Source organism: Anolis sagrei, chromosome 6 (genome assembly GCF_037176765.1).
Source record: "Anolis sagrei isolate rAnoSag1 chromosome 6, rAnoSag1.mat, whole genome shotgun sequence".
NCBI lineage: Eukaryota > Metazoa > Chordata > Lepidosauria > Squamata > Dactyloidae > Anolis > Anolis sagrei.
The window spans coordinates 27,257,663-27,279,248 of record NC_090026.1 but is presented as its reverse complement, the minus strand read 5'-3'; the positions used below and the strand labels follow the sequence as shown (position 1 = coordinate 27,279,248).

General features: G+C 42.2%; 1 protein-coding gene across 2 annotated transcripts in view; it reads left to right on the top strand.

Moving 5' to 3' along the window:
- LRRC4B (leucine rich repeat containing 4B) overlaps nucleotides 1-21,586 on the top strand; it is a 208,473-nt gene that overhangs the window by 178,598 nt on the left and 8,289 nt on the right. The gene's annotated exons all lie outside the window — the stretch shown is intronic.

Genomic DNA, 21,586 nt, shown 5'->3' with positions numbered 1-21,586 from the left:
CAGCCTGTAGTGAAAGGACCAAGGCATTGACATATCTGGCCCATCCTCTATTTGGATATCAGCCAGCAAGCCAATGCCTTAAATAAAGGAATAGCTTCCTAAGATCTACAGCAAGCAAGAGTCCAAAAGTGGCAGGCTAAACCCCAGAACCTCAGTCAGTAGCTGATACCAGATGAGAAACTCCCCCCCCCCTCCCCGGGCACACAGAAGCCTGGCAACTTGGAAGGCGCTGAACAGATTGTGCTCTGGCACCACGAGATGCAGAACTAACCTTAAGAAATGGGGTTACAAAGTGGAGTCCATGACATGTGAGTGTGGAGAAGAGCAAACCACAGTCCACCTAGTATAATGCAGTCTGAGCCCTGCTACATGCACAATGGAGGACCTTCTTACAACAACACCAGAGGCACTTCAGGTGGCCAGTTTCTGGTCAAAGGAAATTTAGTATAATGCCAACTTTTTAACTTACTTTGTGGTTTTAATTTACATTATTACTGCATTCTCAATTTGCTTCTGACACTATAAATAAATAAATAAATAAATAAATACTATAGAATTGCACCAGAGGTATAGAGAGTATGCTTCTTTTGCCATTTTCTAGGTCATTGATCCTCAAACTTAGTTTGGGGACCCATATTCTAGGTCCTCCTGTGTAATTCTATGGTAGTCTTAGCTCTTCACATATAACTGAGAGCACGTTCAATGTTATCAAAAAAGAAAAAGAAAAAGAGGGCCTCCTATCCAGAATTTACATATTGTAATACATCTAGCTAAACACATATAATGAGTGAGAAAAGTATGACCAGTGTTACATCGCCAGCATTTAGCACTTTATGATTGTTTTTCTAAATGGTGTCTGATAGACCTAAAGGGTCACATTTTACATAAACAAAATCTCAAGAAATTTTAGATATTCAAGTGAAGGAAGTATTTCATTGGTTGATTGATATAGGATGATTTAACCCTGCTTTCTCCTCCATTCTGATTTTGTAAACACATTCATGGCTTTCTCTTTTATGTGATAAACTGTGTTTTATTTAGATTATCCTCTTAAGGCAGTGGTCCCCAACCTGTGGTCCATGGACCACCAGTGGTCCTCAAGAACTAAAATATGGTCCATGGCCTCAAAGAGAGTGACTTGTCTTGTGAAACCCTCTTATAGTGCCGAGGCAACAGGGATGTTGGGAGGAGAGAGGCTGACTACCCACGAAAGCGAGACAACAATCCTCCTGACTGTTGCTTTACCTCCTCCCTTTTACTGAGTGGAGCTGTTCCATGTGGCGCCTGGAAGTGAGGGCACCTTGGTGTCTTTGTTTTTAGGCATGTTCCTGGGGCTGTTTGGGGTGCTGACTCAGAAAATTGTATTAAATAGACCACATCAGCTCTAGATATGGTTTTCTGTGGGTAAGCAGATGGCGACTACTGGATAGCACATGTTCTGTATCAGAAACTAGAGCTGATGTGGTCTATCCAATGCAATTTTTGGAATCAGCACCCCAAATAACCAAACTGAATCTAAAGTTGACCAAAAACTGATTTGTAACCCTTTTTGTACTGATGTTGGAGAGTGATCCCTGCTCAAGTGGTCACTGGTTAAAAAAAAAGGTTGAGAACCACTGTCTTAGGGTGAGTAGGTGGTGTAAAAATGGGTTTTGGTTGTGATATCATTTCTTTTGTTAACTGATTTCAAATCACAGTTTGATAAGCAACTTGTTCATGATTCAGATGGAGCCCCTGGTGATGCAATGGGTTAAACTCTTGTGCCAGCAGGATTGCTAACCAACAGTGCAGCGGTTAGAATCCGGGGAGAGCAGGTTGAGCTCCCTCTGTCAGCTCCAGCTATGCAACGTGAAAGCAAATGTTGTCAAGCTAAGAAAAAATGCTTCCTTTTTGACCCCTTTTTGTCGTCTTTTCTCCCCTCCTCATATTGGGTTAAGGGGCCAATTTTCTTTCTTTAGGACCCTCTTGAGGTCTGGTCATGGCCACTGTTTTTGCTGGCAGTGGAATACTAGGACTATAGTCCATAAAGCATTTTCCCAGCTCTGCTCAGTGGGAATCTTGCTTTTGGCCTGTAGGTTCTGGCAGGACTTTCAGTTTGTGTTTTGCTCTTCTCTGAGGCAAGAGTGGAAAAAAATATCTTTCTCAGAGGATGAGTCAAGAGGCTCTGGCATTTAATTTGCCGATTAAAATTAACTTGCTAAAGTTAGCTAATAGCATGTTAGCCCTGAGAAGTTAAAAGCTCCAGTGTATTAAAAATTGCTGTAAAGGGATCGTGTATTGCCAGGCAGTACTCTCTCTTCACTGCGCTATTGGTTTGGGCTAATGCAAGTATGCATGAAAATACATGGATTAAGTGTATGCACATTCCTGGCAAGGATCTATTTCTATTTTATCATTGTTTTTGTTTCTCATATGCAGCTTTCTATGAGTATTTAGGACTACAGTTACCATCAGCCCTTGCCGGCATGGTCAATGGCCAGGAATGATGGAAATTGTTGAGTAAAACATCTGGAGGGTGGCAGGTTGAGGAAGACTACTGCGATGGGTAATGACAGGAAATCCTGCTTAGGACCCATGCGTACTGTAAAATAATATTGCTGTTATATTTCTAACCCGCATTGCTCTGCCCTGGAGAATCCAGGGATAGGAAGGTTGGGGATGGGCAATTAGAATTCTGTGCCAAAATTCCAGAACGCTAGTGCCTCACCAAAACTACAATTCCCAGGATTCCACAGGATGGAATCATGGCAAAGTGGAATAATTACATTATAATTGTGAATGGCCCCCTGATGTGTTAATCAAACAATTGGTTTCACCATAAAATTATGGTGAAAATAGCCATTATGCAAGTAACAGAGGTTGCAAAGTATTGGAATTTGAAGGAAACGGACAAATAATAATCTCGTCCACATCTTGGAAAAGTTACTTTTTTGAACTAGAACTCCCAGAATTCTCAAGTAGGATAACCACTCCCCATTACAGATAAGAAGTGTAGTCCGAAAGGTATCTTTGTCATTCTCTGACCTTGACAGGCTGATTTATGGATCAACATCCAAGATCCCTTCCACACAGCTGAATGCTTTGAACTGGTATATGTGGCAGTGTGGACTCAGATAACCCAGTTCAAAGTAGATATTGTGGGACTTTCTGCCTTGATATTCTGGGTTATATGGCTGTGTGGAAGGGCCCCAAGCTTCAGTACCAAAGCATGAAGTCTGCAACATCCATGGTGTTCCTGAAAACCAGCTCCTCCCCAGATGGTAGAGGACATTGGGTATTGTAGTCCAAAACAGCCACAGGGCACCAGAAAAGGAGAAGTCAAAAGTACAGGCAGTCCACAAGTTACAAACAAGATAGATTCTATAGATTTGTTCTTAAGTTAAATTTGTATGTAAGTCAGAAAAGGTAATTTTTTAAAGTGTAACTTCAGCCAAAAATATATATTTTGCAGCTTTGGATAACATAGAAAGATTTAATGCCCCTGTGGTGTTTGTTTTGCTGTCAATGCCCCTGTTCAAAAGATTTCACCTCACTTTCTCTCCCTGTGATAATTGGATTTTGAAGAAAATGACTTGTTGTGGAAGCAAGGATTGGTGAGAAAGCTTCAGTGGGGGGATACCTTCCCCCTGTGATAACTCTTGAAGGAGTGAATTTCCCTTCTGAGGGGTAGATTTCTCTCACTCCCTGTTGTCCAGCATCCTAGGATAGAGCCCAAGCCCCATGTGATGAGGTCATAAGTAGGATTTTTGTAATGGCAAAAATACCATTCCAGTTGGCAAAATACAGCACCAGTGTAAGGAGGCTTCACCCCTGTTTGTAACTATGAGTCATTTGGAAGGACCTCATCACATTGAGGTCCATAAGTCGGGGGACAGTACGGAAATCCATTGGGCAGCAGGGGAACCATCCTTAAGTCATCCACGTCTCCTGCATCACTCCCTTCCCCATCACACAGGGGAAACTGTCACTGCCCAGCTTCCTCCCGCACTGCCCTCACCCTAGCTAATGAAAACATGGGTAGTCATCTATTTTCTCAGGGCTCCATCCTACGATGATGCCAGGACGGATCCCCACTGGAAGTAGCCCCTCATCATGTGATGGGCTCCAGTGGGCTCCATCCTTGTTTGTCCTGGCAGCATTCTAGGAGGGAGCCCAAGCCCCATGTGATGAGGTCCTAAGTACAATGTTTGTAATCGTGAAAATACCGTTCTAATTTGCAACATACAGCACCAGTGTAAGGAGGCTTTACCCCTGTTTGTAACTATGGGTCATTTGTAAGGACCTCATCACATTGAGGTCCATAAGTCGGGGGACAGTATGGAAATCCATTGGGCAGTGGGGGAACCATCCTTAAGCCATCCATGTCTCCTGCACTGCTCCCTTCCCCATCACACAGGGGAAACCATCGCTGCCCAGTATTTTCCAGCACTGTCCTCATCTTAGCTAATGAAAACACGGATGGTCACCTGCTTTCTCAGGGCTCCATCCTACGATGATGCCAGGACAGAGTCAGGACTGAGCCCCGCTGGAAGAAGCCCCGTAATATGTGATGGGCTCCAGTGGGCTCCGTCCTTGCTCTGCTCTGGTAGCATCCTAGGAGAGAACCCAAACTCCATGTGATGAGGTCCTAAGTTGGATGTTTTTAATGGCAAAAATACCATTCCAGTTGGCAACATACAGCACCAGTGTAAGGAGGTTTCACCCCTGTTTGTAACTATGAGTCATTTGTAAGTACCTCATCATATTGAGGTCCATAAGTTGGGGAACAGTACAGAAATCCATCGGGCAGCGGGGAAACCATCCTTAAGCCATCCATGTCTCCTGCATCGCTCTGTTCCCCATCTCACAGGGGAAACCATTGCTGCCCACCTCCCTCCCACACTGTCCTTATCTTAGCTAGTGAAAACACGGGTAGCCACCTGTTTTCTCAGGGCTCCATCCTACGATGCTGCCAGGACGGAGTCAGGACTGAGCCCCACTGGAAGTAGCCCCACATCATGTGATGGGGGGGCTACCTTGTCCCGTGATGAGGTCCTAAGTAGGATGTTTGTAATAGCAAAAATACCTTTCCAGTTGACAACATACAGCACCAGTGCAAGGAGGCTTCAGAAACCATGGGTTGCAATAACAGGATACGTAAGGTCACCTTCAAAAAGCCTAACTTCCAGGATCCCTCAGGAGAAGCTAAATGGTGCTAAAAACCTATTAAAACCCACGTTGTACGGATGCCGTGCTTGCAATTACTCAGAGAGAGGCTCAGGCCTCCTCCCGTCCCACTCACGGCATGACTGACGAAGTCTGAGAGCCCCTGGTGCAGTTTGGAGAGTAGAGGAACAGAATGAAAAGGAATTAATTTAGGATGAACAATAAGATTAGGGAGGAAAAAAAACGGCAAAGAAAGGTTGAAAGAAATGGGCAGGTTTAGCCTGAAGAAAGGGTCGCTCAGGGAGGGTTGGCATGATAACAGCCATCAAGCGTGTAAAAGAGCAGGGTATTTAGTATTTCACCAGTGCAGATAAAGAGGGAAACGTTACCCCCATCCTTTTTTCCCCCTTTTACAGCAAGGATTATTTAGGTTGCATCTTAGGACGCTCTTTCTCTCTCTCTCTCGCTCCCCCAGTGTGTTCAGAGAAATAATTCCATAAATGCTGTACAGAATCTCACACTGCGACATGCTGGGATGGAAAGTCCTCCGAGGGGTACAGTTGTCTCAAGTGGCAGGCGTTTGCCTTCCCATTATCTTGTAGCAAGGAGGGGGAAAATACATCAAGCAGAAACATGCGCTGTAAACCTATTAGAAATGTGACTGTTAAATTCACTTGTAAAATGACGAGATAGTGTTCATAAGAATAGGTAAGACTCTCTGAAGGGAAAAGATGCCACCTGGCTCTAAAGTCTTAAGGATGTAATATGCAAGGAATATCAACATTTTTCAAGCTAATTGGAAGCCTTTTTTTTGTCAGGGCCATATTTTTACTGCCCTTCATATTCACCCTGAACATTCTTTGTGTTTGTTGGAATTTCAAAACTCATCAGCTTTGAGAGGGACAGGAAGATACACTCAATTTGCAATTGCACTGCCCTTCCTTCCCTTTCAGAAATAAATTAGTTCTTCACCTGATATTCTACCTGGACTAGGTTAATACTCAAGTGGGAGACGACCAGGTAGTACCATGGATCATCATGCCAAATCTTACCTGAACTATAAACAGCCATTGCTGTTGGTGAAAGCTGACTATCGTTTAGATCAGTGGCTCCCAACTTTTGATCCTCCAGGTGTTTGAGATGTTATTTTCCGGCTTGGACAAATGTCATATGTTCTGGAAGATGAAGTCCTAGATCCCTTCCACACAGCTAAATAAAATCCCACATCTGCTTTGAACTGGAATATATGGGAGTGTGGACTCAGCTAACCCAGTTCAAAGCAAATATTGTGGGATTTCCTGCCTTGATATTCTGGGTTATATAGCTGTGTGGAAGGGCCTCAAAATACTCAGAGAACCAAAGGTTGGGTGCCACTAGCATAGATAATACTTCAATCAGACAAAGTGTAGTTGTCCACCTACAATGTTCTGCCTGCCTTTATTTCTCCAAGGGACTCTACTCATATCTCGAAACCTGGGGCAAAGTGCCCCTCCAACCCAAATCTGTCCACAGATTGCACCTCTTCCCTGCAGCAAGCCCAAGTTAATTCATTCTTCTATAATAAACCTTCTCAACATCCAATTCACTGTCAGCATCAGGAACCACTGAGGAAAATGGAAGCATGTTGGTGTAGCATGGGAGACTGGAGCGCTTGTACTGGTAAGCTAGAGCCCCCAATGGTGCAGTGAGTTAAACCCTTGTGCCGGCAGGACTGAAGACTGACAGGTCGCAGGTTCGAATCCAGGGAGAGTGCGGATTAGCTCTCTCTATTAGGTCTAGCTCCCCATTGCAGGGACATGAGAGAAGCCTCCCACAAGGATGATAAAGCATCAAAACATCTCGACATCTTCTGGGCAACATCCTTGCAAATTGTCAATTCTCTCACACCAGAAGCAACTTGCAGTTTTTCAAGTTTTTCAAGGGCTTCCATACATTTTCTCATATTTGGATGAGTTTTCTGCATGATTCGGGGCAAAATTGACTGAACCATATATTGTCGAAGGCTTTCATGGGCAAAATCACTGGAGTGTTGTGTAGTGTCTGGGCTGTATTGCTGTTTTTAGCAGCATTTTTTCCTGACGTTTCGCCTTCAGACTCTCTGAAGATGCCAGCCACAGATGCAGGCAAAACATCAGGTGAAAATGCTGCTAGAACACAGCCATACAGCCAGGAAACCACAGAATACCGTCTGAACCATGCTGAACGTTTATTTTTTTAATGGGTGAGGGTTGCAAGACTGCTAGGGGCTTTATTGGTCCCAAAAGTAAACTCCAAGAGTTACACTTTGCCCACATTTTGGGTTGCCATATTGAAAACACATAGAGGGGACTTGTACCCTTAATTTATTTTTAATTGCTTTGCATTAGTATTAGTATTTTGCTTTGTATTGTGGTTGTTATTGCACGTATTGATGTATTGTGGGCTCGGCCTCATGTCAGCCGCACCGAGTCCCTTGGGAGATGGTAGCGGGGTATAAATAAAGTATTATTATTATTATTATTATTATTATTATTATGGTTGTGTAGGAGGGGAAATTTTGGCAGGTGTGGCAACCAGGTAACAATTTGTTGTAAATGCTGTGTGCACCTGTCACAGGGTTTTCTTGGCAAAATTTGTTCAGAAGGGTTTTACCATTGCCTCTCCCTGAGGCTGAGAAAGTGTGACTTGCCCACAATCACCCAGCGGATTTTATGGTTGAGTGGGAATTCAGATCCTGATCTCCAGAATAATTATCCAATGCTCAAACCACCACACCATGTGTACATATATGTATATATAATGTGTGTGTGTATGTGTGTGTGTGTGTGTATATAAATATATATATATACACCCCTTATTTGTGAGACATAGTGTTTTAAATGTCGGTAGCATACCCTGGGCCGCTGTGGTTGATACCTAATGTATTATGCTTAATGGTGCCTCTTTGTAGCATCATCACAGCTTGCCTTTCTTGATACCAGCATGGATCATCCAAAAATCTCAGCTTTTGGTGCTGAGAGCTTCAGTTCTGGGAAAAGACCAGACTCATGTTGCCTAGTAGCCCAAAAATGCTGATGCCTGGATTTCCTGGCCCTTCCTCCAGGTGGGAAACAAAACTGAAAACCTAGGACAAAGGGAGAAAGTGGGAGAAAGCGAGAGAAACTGGGACAGTTGAAAGCCTTTGAAAAAGGGTTGGCATTAATTGGCACAACTGGGAATTACAAGGGGACATAAAATTACTAATTCTAGTATCAGAGTGTGATGTTTCTGGACACATAAGAGTAGCACTCACCCTGGAAAGAGCAGGATGTGAGTGCCAGAACTTGGAGAAATTACTTTTTTGGATTACAGATCCAGTGCCCTTCAGCCAACATGACCTTGGAGTCAAAAAAGTAACTTTTCCCACCTCTGTCTTGCCACCAATTTCTTGTTTCAGTCCTTTATCGATTACATTTGGCCCAGTTGTTAAGAGAATATAAAGAGAGTGTCTGCTATTTAATGTACTACAGAAGTTACGAGGCTGAGCTGTGAACCAGAAAGTCCTCTTGTCCATGACAACAAAATCAAGCAGTGGCATTTACTTAGTCTCTTTCCTGGCAGCTTCAACATAGAAAGAATCATGCTGATCCACCTTATAGGGTTGTTCTGAGTAATATTGAGATGAGCGTTTCTCAATGTGGGGGTCGAAACCACAAAGGGGGTGTCAGAGGGGTCATCAAAGACCATCAGAAAACAGTATTTTCTGTTGGTCATGGGAGTTCTATTTGGGAAGTTTGGCCCGATTCTATCGTTGGTGGGGTTCAGAGAGGTGAACTATAAATCCCAGCAATTACAATTCCCATTTGTCAAGTCTACTTTCCACAAACTCCAGCAGTGTTCCACATTTGGGCATATTGTGTATTCATACCAAGTTTGGTCCAGATCCATCATTGTTTGAGTCCATAGTGCTGTCTGGATGTAGGTGAACTACAACTCCAAAACTCAAGTTCAAGGCCACCAAACCCTTCCAGTATTTTCTGTGGGTCATGGGAGTTCTGTGTGCCAAGTTTGGTTCAATTCCATCGTTGGTGGAGTTCAGAATTTGATTGTAGGTGAACTATAAATCCCAGCAACTACAACTCCCACATGACAAAATCAATCCCCCTCCAGTATTCAAATCTAGGCATATTGAGTGTTTGTGCCAAACTTGGCCCAGAGAATGAAAATATATCCTGCATATCAGATATTTACATTTCAGTTCACAACAGTAGCAAAATTACAGTTATGAAGTAGCAACAAAAATAATTTTATGGTTGGGGGTCACCACAACATGAGGAACTGTATTAGGAAGGTGGAGAAACATTGGTCTGGATGAGTGGTTCTCAACCTGTGGGTCCCCAGAGGTTTTCACCTACAACTCCGAGAGATCCCAGCCAGTTTACCAGCTGTTAGGATTTCTGGAAGTTGGAGGCCAAAACATCTGGGGACCCACAGGTTGAAAACCACTGATCTAGATAATATATTGTATGTGAAAAGGGGTGTATAGTCATTATCATTTTTATTCAAAATATAATAGTTTGGAACTGAATGTAAGATTCACCGGCTACTGTTTGAGGGTGGGTTTGTATCAGGCTGGTTTCTATGAACAAAGAATAATAGATGCCTCCTGGGGGAACCATATTAAGAGAGGACTATTAAGAGATAGAATTAAATTCTATCAAGGGATCGAATTAACTTGCATTTCCCTATTTCCCTCCCATTTTTCCCTCTCTCTCCACACAATTCTCACTGCCTGATATCTCATTTAGATTCCTGGCGAGGGCATTGTCTTTTTATGATCAATGCCATTAACCTTCCCCGAGCCCTTGTGGTATGCAGGGCAATAAATAAAAATGAACACATAAATAAAACCACAGTGCAGACACTGGCAGGCCAAGATCTGGCTGGGTTCTTTGTGTCTTTATTCGAAATGTGGCCTTGTTCACCTTTTTCCTGCCACATCCTTCTGTACCAACACTCTCCCCCAAGCTTTTGCTTTAATGCCTGTTGACCCTCTGCAGCTCACACTTGCAAAGCAAACCTTCCCTTTGCTTTGCAGCATCTCCAGATTTTCACCTTCCTGACGGACCCTTCCTTTCCGAACTGTTCTGATGTTCATAATCTCACAGAAATTTATGGGAGACCTTAAACGAGTGTCTCTTTATGCCACCCCTTCTTCAGATCTTGTTTGTACGGTGCTTCCCCCACTCTTCTGCTCTTATGGATTCTGCTTTCATTCCTCTGCTTTCATCTGCCTTTGCATTTTCCCCCTCTGCTTTTTGTGTTGTTTACCCAGGTTTTCTCTCACTATAATACACCCTCTTCTACCCTGTTTTTACTAGTATGTCTTGACAACCACACAGCTGAGCTCCTGCCTTCCTTAACTGCCTTTGTGCTTTTACCAAACCAGCCTGTGCTGAAATCTGTTTCAGATAGCAGCTCAGTTAAGGGTTTGGAGTGGGTGAGCAGCCTGTGTGCGTTTATATGTTCCAGAGTGGGAGCCAAATATGTTCCCCCCCCCCCCACCACCACTAATTCAGACACATAGTGCAAGTACGCATAACATATCTTATCTATATACTAGCTGTCCCCTGCTACGTGTTGCTGTGGCCCAGTCTAGTGATCTGGAAAATAAAGTAATGAGAAAGTGTTGGTTTCTAATATATGTAATTCCTTTATGCTTGTGAGTAAACAGTATTTCTTGTTGTTTCTTTGTCAGTGTTGATGTGGAGAGTTTGCCTACTCTGGAATATGCAACATATCATAGTCCTTCTTTAAGGGTCTCCTTCAAATCTATGATACTATATCTGTGTGTGTGAGAGAGAATCATATCTATCTATCTATCTATCTATCTATATTTATGACTGGATGGCTCTTTGTTAGGAGGGCTCTGATTACATTTTCTTGCCCTGGAGAAGAGAGTTGGACTGGATTGCCTTAAGTATTTTCTGTTGTAAACTCCATCTGTGTTCATATTTGGTGCATATGGAATATTCGTGCCAAGTTTGGTCCAGATCCATCATTGTTTGAGTCCACATTGCTCTCTGGATGTGGGTGAACTATAATTCCCAAACTCAAGGTCAATGTCCACCAAACCCTACCAGTTTTTTCTGTTGGTCATGGGAGCCCTGTGTGAAGTAAGTTTGGCCCAATTCCATCATTGGTAGACTTCAGAATACTCTTTGATTGTAGGTAAACTATAAATCCCAGCAAAGACCATTCCGAAATGACAAAATCAATTTTTTTGAGTGGAGGGCATACATTGGGTTGTTTGGTGTCTTGTGTTCAAATTTGGTGTCAATTCCCCCAGTGGTTTTTATATATATCAGAATATATATATACCATCAGAACTGAAAAACCACTGGGGCAATAAAGACAATTTATATATATATTGTAGGTGAACTATAAATCCCAGCAACTCTCAAATGACAAAATCATAATTTTTGAGTGATGGTCACTCCTTGTGTTGTAAGACGTTTTGTTGCCAAATTTAGTGTGATTTTGTTCATTGGTTCTTTTGTTTTTAAGGTACTCATTATGTACAGAGCATTTTTATATCTATATAAATAAAAATGTAATGTCCGTTTGTGATACCATCAGAACTCAAAAACCACTGGGGCAATAAAGACAGGATTCCAATTTTGTCATATTGGGTATTTGTGCCAAATTTGGTCCAGTGAATGAAAATACATCCTGCATATTGTATATTTACATTACGATTCATAATAGTTATGAAGTAGCATCAAAATAATTTTATGGTTGGGGGCCACCACAACTTAAGGAACTGTATTAAGGGGTCACAGCATTAGAAAGGTTGGGAACCACTGCTATAGAGGAACATGCTGGCTGGGAGATCCTGGCAGTTGTAGTCCAAAAAAAACCTCTTCTAAAGTGTGATGTTTTTGGGTTGTTTTGGGTTTTCCATGCTTTATGGCCAAATTCCAGAAGCATTCTCTCCTGACGTTTCACCCACATCTATGGCACGCATTCTCAGAGGTTGTGAGGTTTGTTGGAAACTAGGAAAGTGAGGTTTATATATCTGTGGAATGTCCAGGGTGGAAGAACTATTTTCTGCTTGGGGCAAGTATGAATGTTGCAATTGGCCGCCTTGATTAGCATTGAATGGATTTGCAACTTCAAAGCCCGGTTGGTTGCTGCCTGGGAGTTCCTTTGTTGGGAGGTGTTAGCCGGCCCTGATAAATTCTTGTCTGGAATTCACGTTTTTTGAGTGTTGCTCTTTATTTACCGTCCTGGTTTTAGGGTTTTTTAAATACTGGTAGCCAGGTTTTATTTATTTTCATAGTTTCCTGTTGAAATTGTCCACAAACTTGTGGTTTTCAATGTCTTCTCTGTGTAGCCTGACATGGTGGTTGTTAGAGTGGTCCAGCATTTCTGTGTTCTCAAATAATATGCTGTGTCCAGGTTGGTTCATCAGGTGCTCTGCTATGGCTGACTTCTCTGGTTGAAGTAGTCTACAGTGCCTTTCATGTCCCTTGACTCATGTTTGGGCAATGCTGCGTTTGGTGGTCCCTATGTAGACTTCTCCACAGTTACATGGTATACGGTAGACTCCTGCAGAGGTGGGAGGATCCCTTTTGTCCTTTGCTGAACATAGCATATGTTGGATTTTCTTAGTGGGTCTGTAGATAGTTTGTAGGTTGATGCTACAAACTATGATGTATGGGAAGGGAATTTATAGCAGGGTTAATCAAAGTGTTGATCTAACAAAATAAATTTCAACAGGGAGAAATATATATATATATATAGAGAGAGAGAGAGAGAGAGAGAGAGAGAGAGCCACATGTAGGCAAAAAAAAATGAAATGCAGAGATAGAGGATGGATGATACCTGGCTTAGAAACAGTACACGTGAAAGAGATCCAGGAGTCTTTATAGACCATAAGATGAACATCAGTCAACAGTATAACGCAGCAGGTAAAAAAAGCCAGTGCAATTCTTGGCTGTATCAACAGCAGTATAGTACACAGATAGAGGGAAATAATGACCTCACTCTATTCTGCTGTGGTCAGGCCTCACCTGGAATACTGTGTCCAGTTCTGGGTACCACAATTCAGGAAGCAGATGGACAAGATGGAACGTGTCCACAGAAGGGCAAGGAAAACAATCAAAGTTTTGGAAGTCAAGCCATTTTTTTGTCGTGTGAGGAGCGACCTGAGAAACTGCAAGTCGCTTCTGGTGTGAGAGAATTGGCCGTCTGCAAGGACGTTGCCCAGGGGACGCCCGGATGATTTGATGTTTTAACATCCTTGTGGGAGGCTTCTCTCGTGTCCCTGCATGAGGAGCTGGAGCTGATAGAGGGAGCTCATCTGCCTCTCCCCGGATTTGAACCTGCGACCTGTCGATCTTCAGTCCTTCCGGCACAGGGGTTTAACCCACTGCGCTACCGGGGGCTCCACCAAGCCATATGAGCCACAGGGTATGTTTAGCTTGGAGAAGAGATGGTTGAGAGGAGACATGATACCCATGTTTAAATATTTTAAAGGATGCCATATTGAGGAGGGTGCAAGCTTCTTTTCCACTGCTCCAGAGACTAGGACATGGAGAAATGGATACAAATTGCAGGAAAACAAATTCCATCTAACATTAGGAAGAAGACCTTAAGAGCTGTTCAGCAGTGGAATATGGTGATGGAGCCTCCATCTCTTGAGGTTTTTAAACAGTGGCTTGATGGCCATCTGCTGGGAGTGCTTTGATTGTGTTTTCCTGCATGGCAGGGGGCTGGACTGGACTGCTTTGGTGGTATCTTCCGACTATATGATTCTATGAGATCACAAACTATTAGCTGCCAGTCCAAAGAAATAAAGTGTCAATGGGCACAAATGTGATGCCAATCCCAGGCACAATGGCAAAAAAATCTCACCAATCCCTCATATCAGATAGCTTAAGAAGCATTGACTATTGCATTCTCTCTCTCATGTACCCGCACTCACACACACACACACACACATAGAGAGTGTTTAACTACTAATCCATAATCCCTATTGCCCAGATCATCCCATTTAAATGCTGGACAGTCCAGTGATTGTTTTTAAAAATCCTATTTAGACTGCTCTAATCTCATCAGGACTGAAGAGGGAAATCATCTGCCATCATTACCGTCTCCTTCCCTTGACCATGCTCTGTCCGTCCCTTTTCCAAGCAGCCAAATGTGGGCTACAGAGGTATTGTGTATTATTTTATATTGTGTCCTGTGCAAAGGATTATGCTATTCTATATCCAGGGTTTGGAGGCCTTTAATGACTGTGAAAGAGGAAAGATGGATTGCCACCCACAGAGAAATGTGTGTGGACATTTTCATTCAGATTTTTAATTTAGATGGCCTGCTTTGAGCAACTGTGGCTCATGCTTAATGACATCACTAAGAGCTGTTTAAAAAACAACAACTGTGTTACATTACCAGAACTGTATTGTGACAGCAGAAGTCCCTAAGCCTCATGTTTTGGCCCCAAAATGTCAGTCCTGTGCAAGTTCTGACCCAGCAATCCTAAATATAATAGATAACAATATATATGGTGCATTAATTTATTGAACCATTCTCTTCATTTACTTTAAAATGTAAGCTTGACCTTTGGAGCTCGAATTACAGGAAGAAAAGTGAGCACTCTCTTGATATACTAAGGGCAACAGTCCAGATTCTTAGTAATTTATAATTGTATTTATTCCAGAGCCAACCCATCCAGAAGCTTTGTATTGCTAACCAATGATACACCTTCCGCTTTCATTTCCTTCTGAAGATGGTGCTGAAGTCTGAGCACAAAGCTGTCCTAAATTAGGGCACATCTATACTATAAAACAGTGTTTCTCAGCCTGCGGGTTGGGACCCTCGGGGGGAGTCGCAAGGGGGGTTTCAGAGGGGTCACCAAAAACCATCAGAAAACATATATTTCCGATGGTCTTGGGAACCCCTTTGGCAGAGAAAGCTGAAGATATCTCTACCTGGCCTCATACTTTTTGGAAACAGACAGCAAATCCTCCCACCAAAAGCTTTCCTCTTGCTCTCTGGAGGTAGGTGAACTAGCACGCTAAAACTCAAGGTCAAGGCCCACCAAACCCTTCCAGTATTTTCTGTTGGTCATGGGAGTTCTGTGTGCCAAGATTAGTTCAATTCCATCGTTGGTAGAGTTCAGAATACACTTTGATTGTAGGTGAACTATAAATCCCAGCAACTACAACTCCCAAATGTTAAGGTCTATTTTCCCCAAACTCCACAGGTGTTCACATTTGGACATATTGAGTATTCATGCTAAGTTTGGTCCAGATCCATTGTTGTTTGAGTCCACAGTGCTCTCAGGATGTAGGTGAACTACAACTCCAAAACTCAAGCTCAATGCCTACCAAACCCTTCCAGTATTTTTTGTTGGTCATAGAAGTTCAGTGTGCCAAGTTTGGTTCAATTCAATTGTTGGTGGAGTTTAGAATGCTCTTTGATTGTAGGTTAACTATAAATCCCAGCAACTACAACTCCCACATGACAAAATCAATCCCATCCCCTGCCAACCCTTCCAGTATTCGGTGTCTTGGGTATTCGTGCCAAATTTGGTCCAGTGAATGAAAATACATTCTGCATATCAGATATTTACATTCACAACAGTAGCAAAATTACAGTTATGAAGTAGCAACGAAAATAATGTTATGGTTAGGGGTCACTACAACATGAGGAACTGGATTAAGGGGTCACAGCATTAGGTAGGTTAAGAACCACCGCTGTAGAATAAATTCAGTTTGATATCACTTTACTGCAATAGCTCAGTGTTATCATATTATAAAATGAGTCCCATTTCTCTTTTGTACTTTTTTCTTTGTTGATACAGTAGAGTCTCGCTTATCCAATCTTCGCTCATCCAACATTCTGTATTATCCAACACAGTCTGCTTCCCGCCGGGATCTACAGCTGTTACAATACTTTGCGATGTTTTGGTGATAAATTTGTAAATACAATAATTACTATATAATATTGCCGTGTATAGAATTGCTTTTTCCTGTCGATTCATTGTAAAACATGATGTTTTGGTGCTTAATTTGTAAAATCATAACGTAGTTTGATGTTTAATCAGCTTTTCTTTAATCCCTCCTTATTATCCAATGTTTTCACTTTCCAACGTTCTGCCAGCCTGTTTAGGTTGGATAAGCAAGACTCTACTGTATTTAGATTGTAAGACCTCAAGCCTCTACTTTTTTATTTTTGGAGAAAATTCTGCTGAACTGTTGGCGTGCTTCTCATATAATTGCATTATTGTAAGATCCTTGGGGCAAGCCCTGTGTTCTCTTGAACACTTGTAAAGCTCCGGGCCCTTCAATGGAGCTATATTAATAGCAGCAACCATCAAGTACGGATGCACCCATAAAAAGATAATGTGCAATCCACAGACAGCAGGACTCCATCAAAAGAGTCATTAGATAGCCTCCTGTTAGGCCAAATTGTAATTGAGGAGATGGGTGTCAACATGGTCTAATTGCATTTTAGCCAGTGCTACAGCAAGGGTTGGAAGCTTTTGTGTGACCTCCTTGTAAATCATTTTGCAAATAAAAAAAGAACTCTATTTCTGTAGGTCGGATCCATTTTTGCTGGAGATATTTCCAATTAGAGTTCCAAAATATGAACGTGAAATTTTATCTCTGTTGCTAAGTGCTTTAAGAGAGCAAAACTAGGCATGATTATTCAGAAGCAAATCTGGCTGAATTCGGTGGGAATTGCTCCCAAAGGGATTTCATACAGGCTTGCAGCCCTAGACTTGCTGAAATCTCTTATGTTTTTTATTTTGACAGGCGTCAAATATAAAATCTAGCAAACCTTCAGCTGTCAGACACAGAATCCCATTTCCTGCCAGTGATCAGGTGCTAAAAGGCATTGCATGTCATCTGGAAACACTCGGTGCCATTCCATGTCAACAACTGTCACAAAGCTAATCTTAAAATCAGGCCCAATTTACAGTGCGTAGAACTTGGAGCTAGCCAAGTTATTTTGGCACGTGAGGCTGAAAAATCCCACAAGCATTTCTTCCCTTCTCTGCCGGTAAAGATATAAAACAACAAATTAAATTGTTAACAGTTTGATGCCCTTCCTGACATTCCCCAGAATGCGCTGCTCCGAGGCAGTCTGTCTAAATGGCAAGGCCAACTCTGCTTAAAATCAAAAGTTGATGGGTCAACCGTTGAAGATGGAGCTCAGCTCAGATTGGATTATAAATACAGACAGCTGAATAACCAAGAGAATATTCTGTAGCTGGAATTCATGCAGGTGCCTTTCCGAAATCGAGATGAGTTCCACTCTATTTTGGGCTAATTGCATTTATTGGGAGTGCTGCCCCACTCTGTGGCTCGCTTGGTTTGAGGCTCAGCCACGTACGGCCCTTTCTCGTATCCCCATGCCCTTTTAGAGAAAGCGGCCACCAGCTTTCTCAGCTTGTTCTCAGCGGCTTTATATTCCAGAAGAGAACATAATTGCCTGCCACCCGGCTCCGTCTCTCCTTCTCTCCCTCCTTGTTGACTCTGTCAAAGATCTCACTTGCATTTCTGCAGATCTTGACCCAGCCTTGGCTGCCTGTGCTTGCTCCAGGTCTCCTTAACAAAAGATGTATTCTCCGCTCTTGAATGTTTCAACTTTGCCCTCTCCTTCTCCTTCCTTTTCTCCCATGACCAACAGGGTCCGGAATGTAATTGCTTGAGCAAAGCAAGCCCTTCCGCTGGACGAAAGGCCATGTTTATTGAAAGCTGTTAGCACAAGCCCATTTTAACCCAACTTTCTCCCTTCCCTTCTGCAGTCCAGCTACTTCCAAGCAACAGATGAAAAAGAATAATTCTACTTTTTAAGCACAAGCTTTAAAGAGAGGCTGGGCCACAAAGGCAACTGCCTGAGGTTTTCCTCCCAACTCTCCTAGACATTGTTGGGGAAATAGTAACAACAATATTTCTGTATTGTCAAAGGCATTCATGGCTGGAATCACTGGGTTGTTGTAGGGTTTTCGGGCTGTATGGCCATGTTCTAGAAGCATTCTCTCCTGACGTTTTGCCTGCAGCTATGGCAGGCATCCTCAGAGGTTATGAGGTCACACCCTCTGAGGATGCCTGCCATAGATGCAGGTGAAACATCAGGAGACTAGAACATGGCCATATAGCTCGAAAACCCAACAATATTGCTGCTATTAATCTGTACAAGTTACATTGGCCAACACACATTTTGGTGCCTCATGTTAGACCAGTTTCTGGGTATATCTGACCTATCTGCTGATTCCAAAAATGACACCAGTTTTCCCCTGTCTAGTTTTTGAGATACAGAACAAACGCCATCTACCAGTTGCCTTCTGTTCACCCAGAGCAAACCATGATAACCATATATAATAAACTAGAGTTGATGCAGGAGTCCTTGGTGGTGCAATGGGTTAAACCCTTGTGTCATCAGAACCGAAGACCGAAAGGTAGAGGTTCGAATCCGGGGAGAGTGAGGATGAGCTCCCTCTGTCAGCTCCAGCTCCCCATGCAGGGACATGAGAGAAGCCTCCCACAGGATGGTAAAACATCTGATCGTCCCCTGGGCAACATCCTTGCAGATGGCCAATTCTCTCACACCAGGAGCGACTTGCAGCTTCTCAGGTCACTCCTGATACACACACACACACACAAAATGTGTCCAATGCAATTTTCCGTATTGACTCCCCAAATAAACACAGGAACAGTATGAATTTAAAAATCATGATTTAAAACTGTTGAAAACATTTAAAACATATTTAAAATATAAAATATGCATGGTTTTTACTTTTAGAACAGCAAAAGAGCAAAAAGGGAAGTGGAGGTGATAATGATGTTGGCTAGAATTCTGTAGCACCTTTTATTTAACAAACCTTTACATACAAGCAGATCCTTCACTTTTGCAGGAGTTGGAGGTGCAAAACCATGTGGAAAAGCCCAATAATTTAAAAAGGTTTTGGGGGGTTTTAAAATATGGGGTAAAGCCTCTCAATGAATCTCTAGGGGCAAAAATATGGGATAAAGCCTCTCAAAGAATTATGAGGGGCAAAAAAACAAAACAAAACCCGGGAGCTGAGAGCAAATCTGCACACAGACCTGTTGCGGGATGTCTGCCAGAAATTTCAGCGGTTTTTAAAAAACCTTTAAATGTGCAGGTGCGAATATGCACATTGTTTGTACGAGTTTTGTTCCTGGGTCATACATAACTCTTCCTCATTGCTTTTATCCAGAAAAGATGGCGAAAGTTGACTAGAGAGTGAAAACATTGTCCTAGCAAGATAAACTTTGTCTTCCACATGTGTAATGAAGTTTGTGGCACACAAAATTTGTGGAGTGGGACCACTACTTTTAAAGTCAGGACTTCACTATTAAACAGGAACTGACACTTTCAAGCCAGGAACAGAACTTCATCATGATATTAACATTCAGAGGCTGCATGGCCATCTGTTCAGGCAGATTTGGTTGTGTACTTGTGCCTGGGAACAGTGGAGCGATGTTCCTGGGTTATACATGTCTGTTCCTCCCATGTTTTTATAATAAAAACATGGGAAAAGTGGATTACACGGTAAAACCGTTTTGTGTGTGTCACAAACATCATTAAATCTATTTGCCCCAAGGTACTGAGAAATCGATGCTTCTGTTTGATGTTTGATGTTTTGTCTTATGTCTGTTATAACAGGTTGCGTTTTTTAAAATTTAATTTTAGTTGTTAAGTCATAATTCATGTTTATATGTTGGGTTGTTAAATTTTGTTAGTATGAATGTATTGGTTTTGTATTCAGGCATTGAATGTTTGCCTTTTATGTTTGGAATCCGCCCTGAGTCCCTCCGGGGAGATAGAGCAGAATATAAATAAAGTTTTATTATTTATTTATTTATTTATTTATTTATTATTAAACGTGTGGAGAACGAAGTTTCTCTTGCCAGAATAAAGTTTTTGCTCTCTAGTCAACTGTTGCCATGTTTTTAGGATATGACCAGTTAGGAACCAACTTGTGTGATGGCCCATCCGAGCATTTGGGAAAACTATTGTCTGGCTTTACTCGAGGTCTATCTGTATACCTTCTCTTAAGATTAAGACCCTTTAACACAGAGGCACTTAAGGCAAGGTGAAAATATAACCAAATGAGTTTATTGAAACAAGATAAATGAAGGGTTATCTCCACCCGGGACTATCATAAGGTAACTTAAAACAATACATTACAAAAGGAGATCTTGCTGGCTGCTGTCATCTTTCTGGGATCTTTGAAAGTTTTTTGCCTCTGGTGCAAAGCGATGGTTTATAAATTGTTGCTTGCAAACTGTCTTAATCTTCTCTCCTGTGAAGCTTAGGCTGGCCAAAAGCTTCTGTGGTCCTTTGGACTGATGGTATAGTAATACTGCTAAATGCAGCAGCTAAGAATGCCTGTTTGAATTGCTTGGGCCTAGGATTACCAGACAATCCCAAGCCTAAATCACAGTAGCTCTGCTGTAGAAAAAAAAGGAGGCATCCAGCAAAGGAGCTCTATACAGGAAAAGGAATCGACAAAATAAGACTGGTCTGTGGGAGGATTTTAAGCTCCACCCAAAACTAATGCAAAGGAAGGTATCTACACTCTTGGGAAAATCTATGAACAGGGGGAATTGAAGCAAAGGACAGGAAAAGGCAGTATAACATGTATAACCCGGCAACAAACCATTATAAATATTCTGTATTTTCCGAGAGTAGGAAGATACAGAGATTCGAATATCTGCATTTTACTGACAAAACCAGGATATTCCTGCGACTGAAAATCTTGCGTTTTTAGTGCTTTGTCGCAATTCCTCCTGTGCTTTTAGGGGACGTCATTTGGCCACCTGCCATTTTGAACCGGGAGCTCCTGAGATAAAGAAAGTATGTGGATGGGCCCTAGGTCCCCCAGTGTGACTCAGTAGTCAGTTTCTGCTAGAAGTTGACCATTGAATCATAATAGAAGACCAACAAATGCCTTAAAAAGGGTTCTCAATAGGATTTTTAAAAATCCTCCAGGGTGACTCCATCAGTGGAAGTCATGATGGAGAACATAGTGATTCACAGATTAATCAAATCTGTGAATCAAATCCACAAAAGTTAAACCCACAAATGTGGAGAGCCAACCATACTTAGCTAAGAAGCTGAGATGCATATCCACCTCCATAATACTAGGGAATTGTGGGGGTGGGTATGGTGTCACCAGCAAGAATAGGACCATTGAACATCAATAAAGTTTGTTAGCTATGCTCTAAAGCATATACTTTATTTATTTGATTCCTACCTATGTAAGTCCCTTTATGAAGAGATACCTCCCAAATAGGATTCCAGCCCCACATAATAATAAAATGTAAAGTAAGGCACCCAGGATTCAGGTTGTAGGGTTGGTTCTCAGATTCCAAGACCTTTCCCATCCCTGCTTTTCAAAGTTGTTTAACTACTAGCAGATCATATTTTAATACAGGAGGGT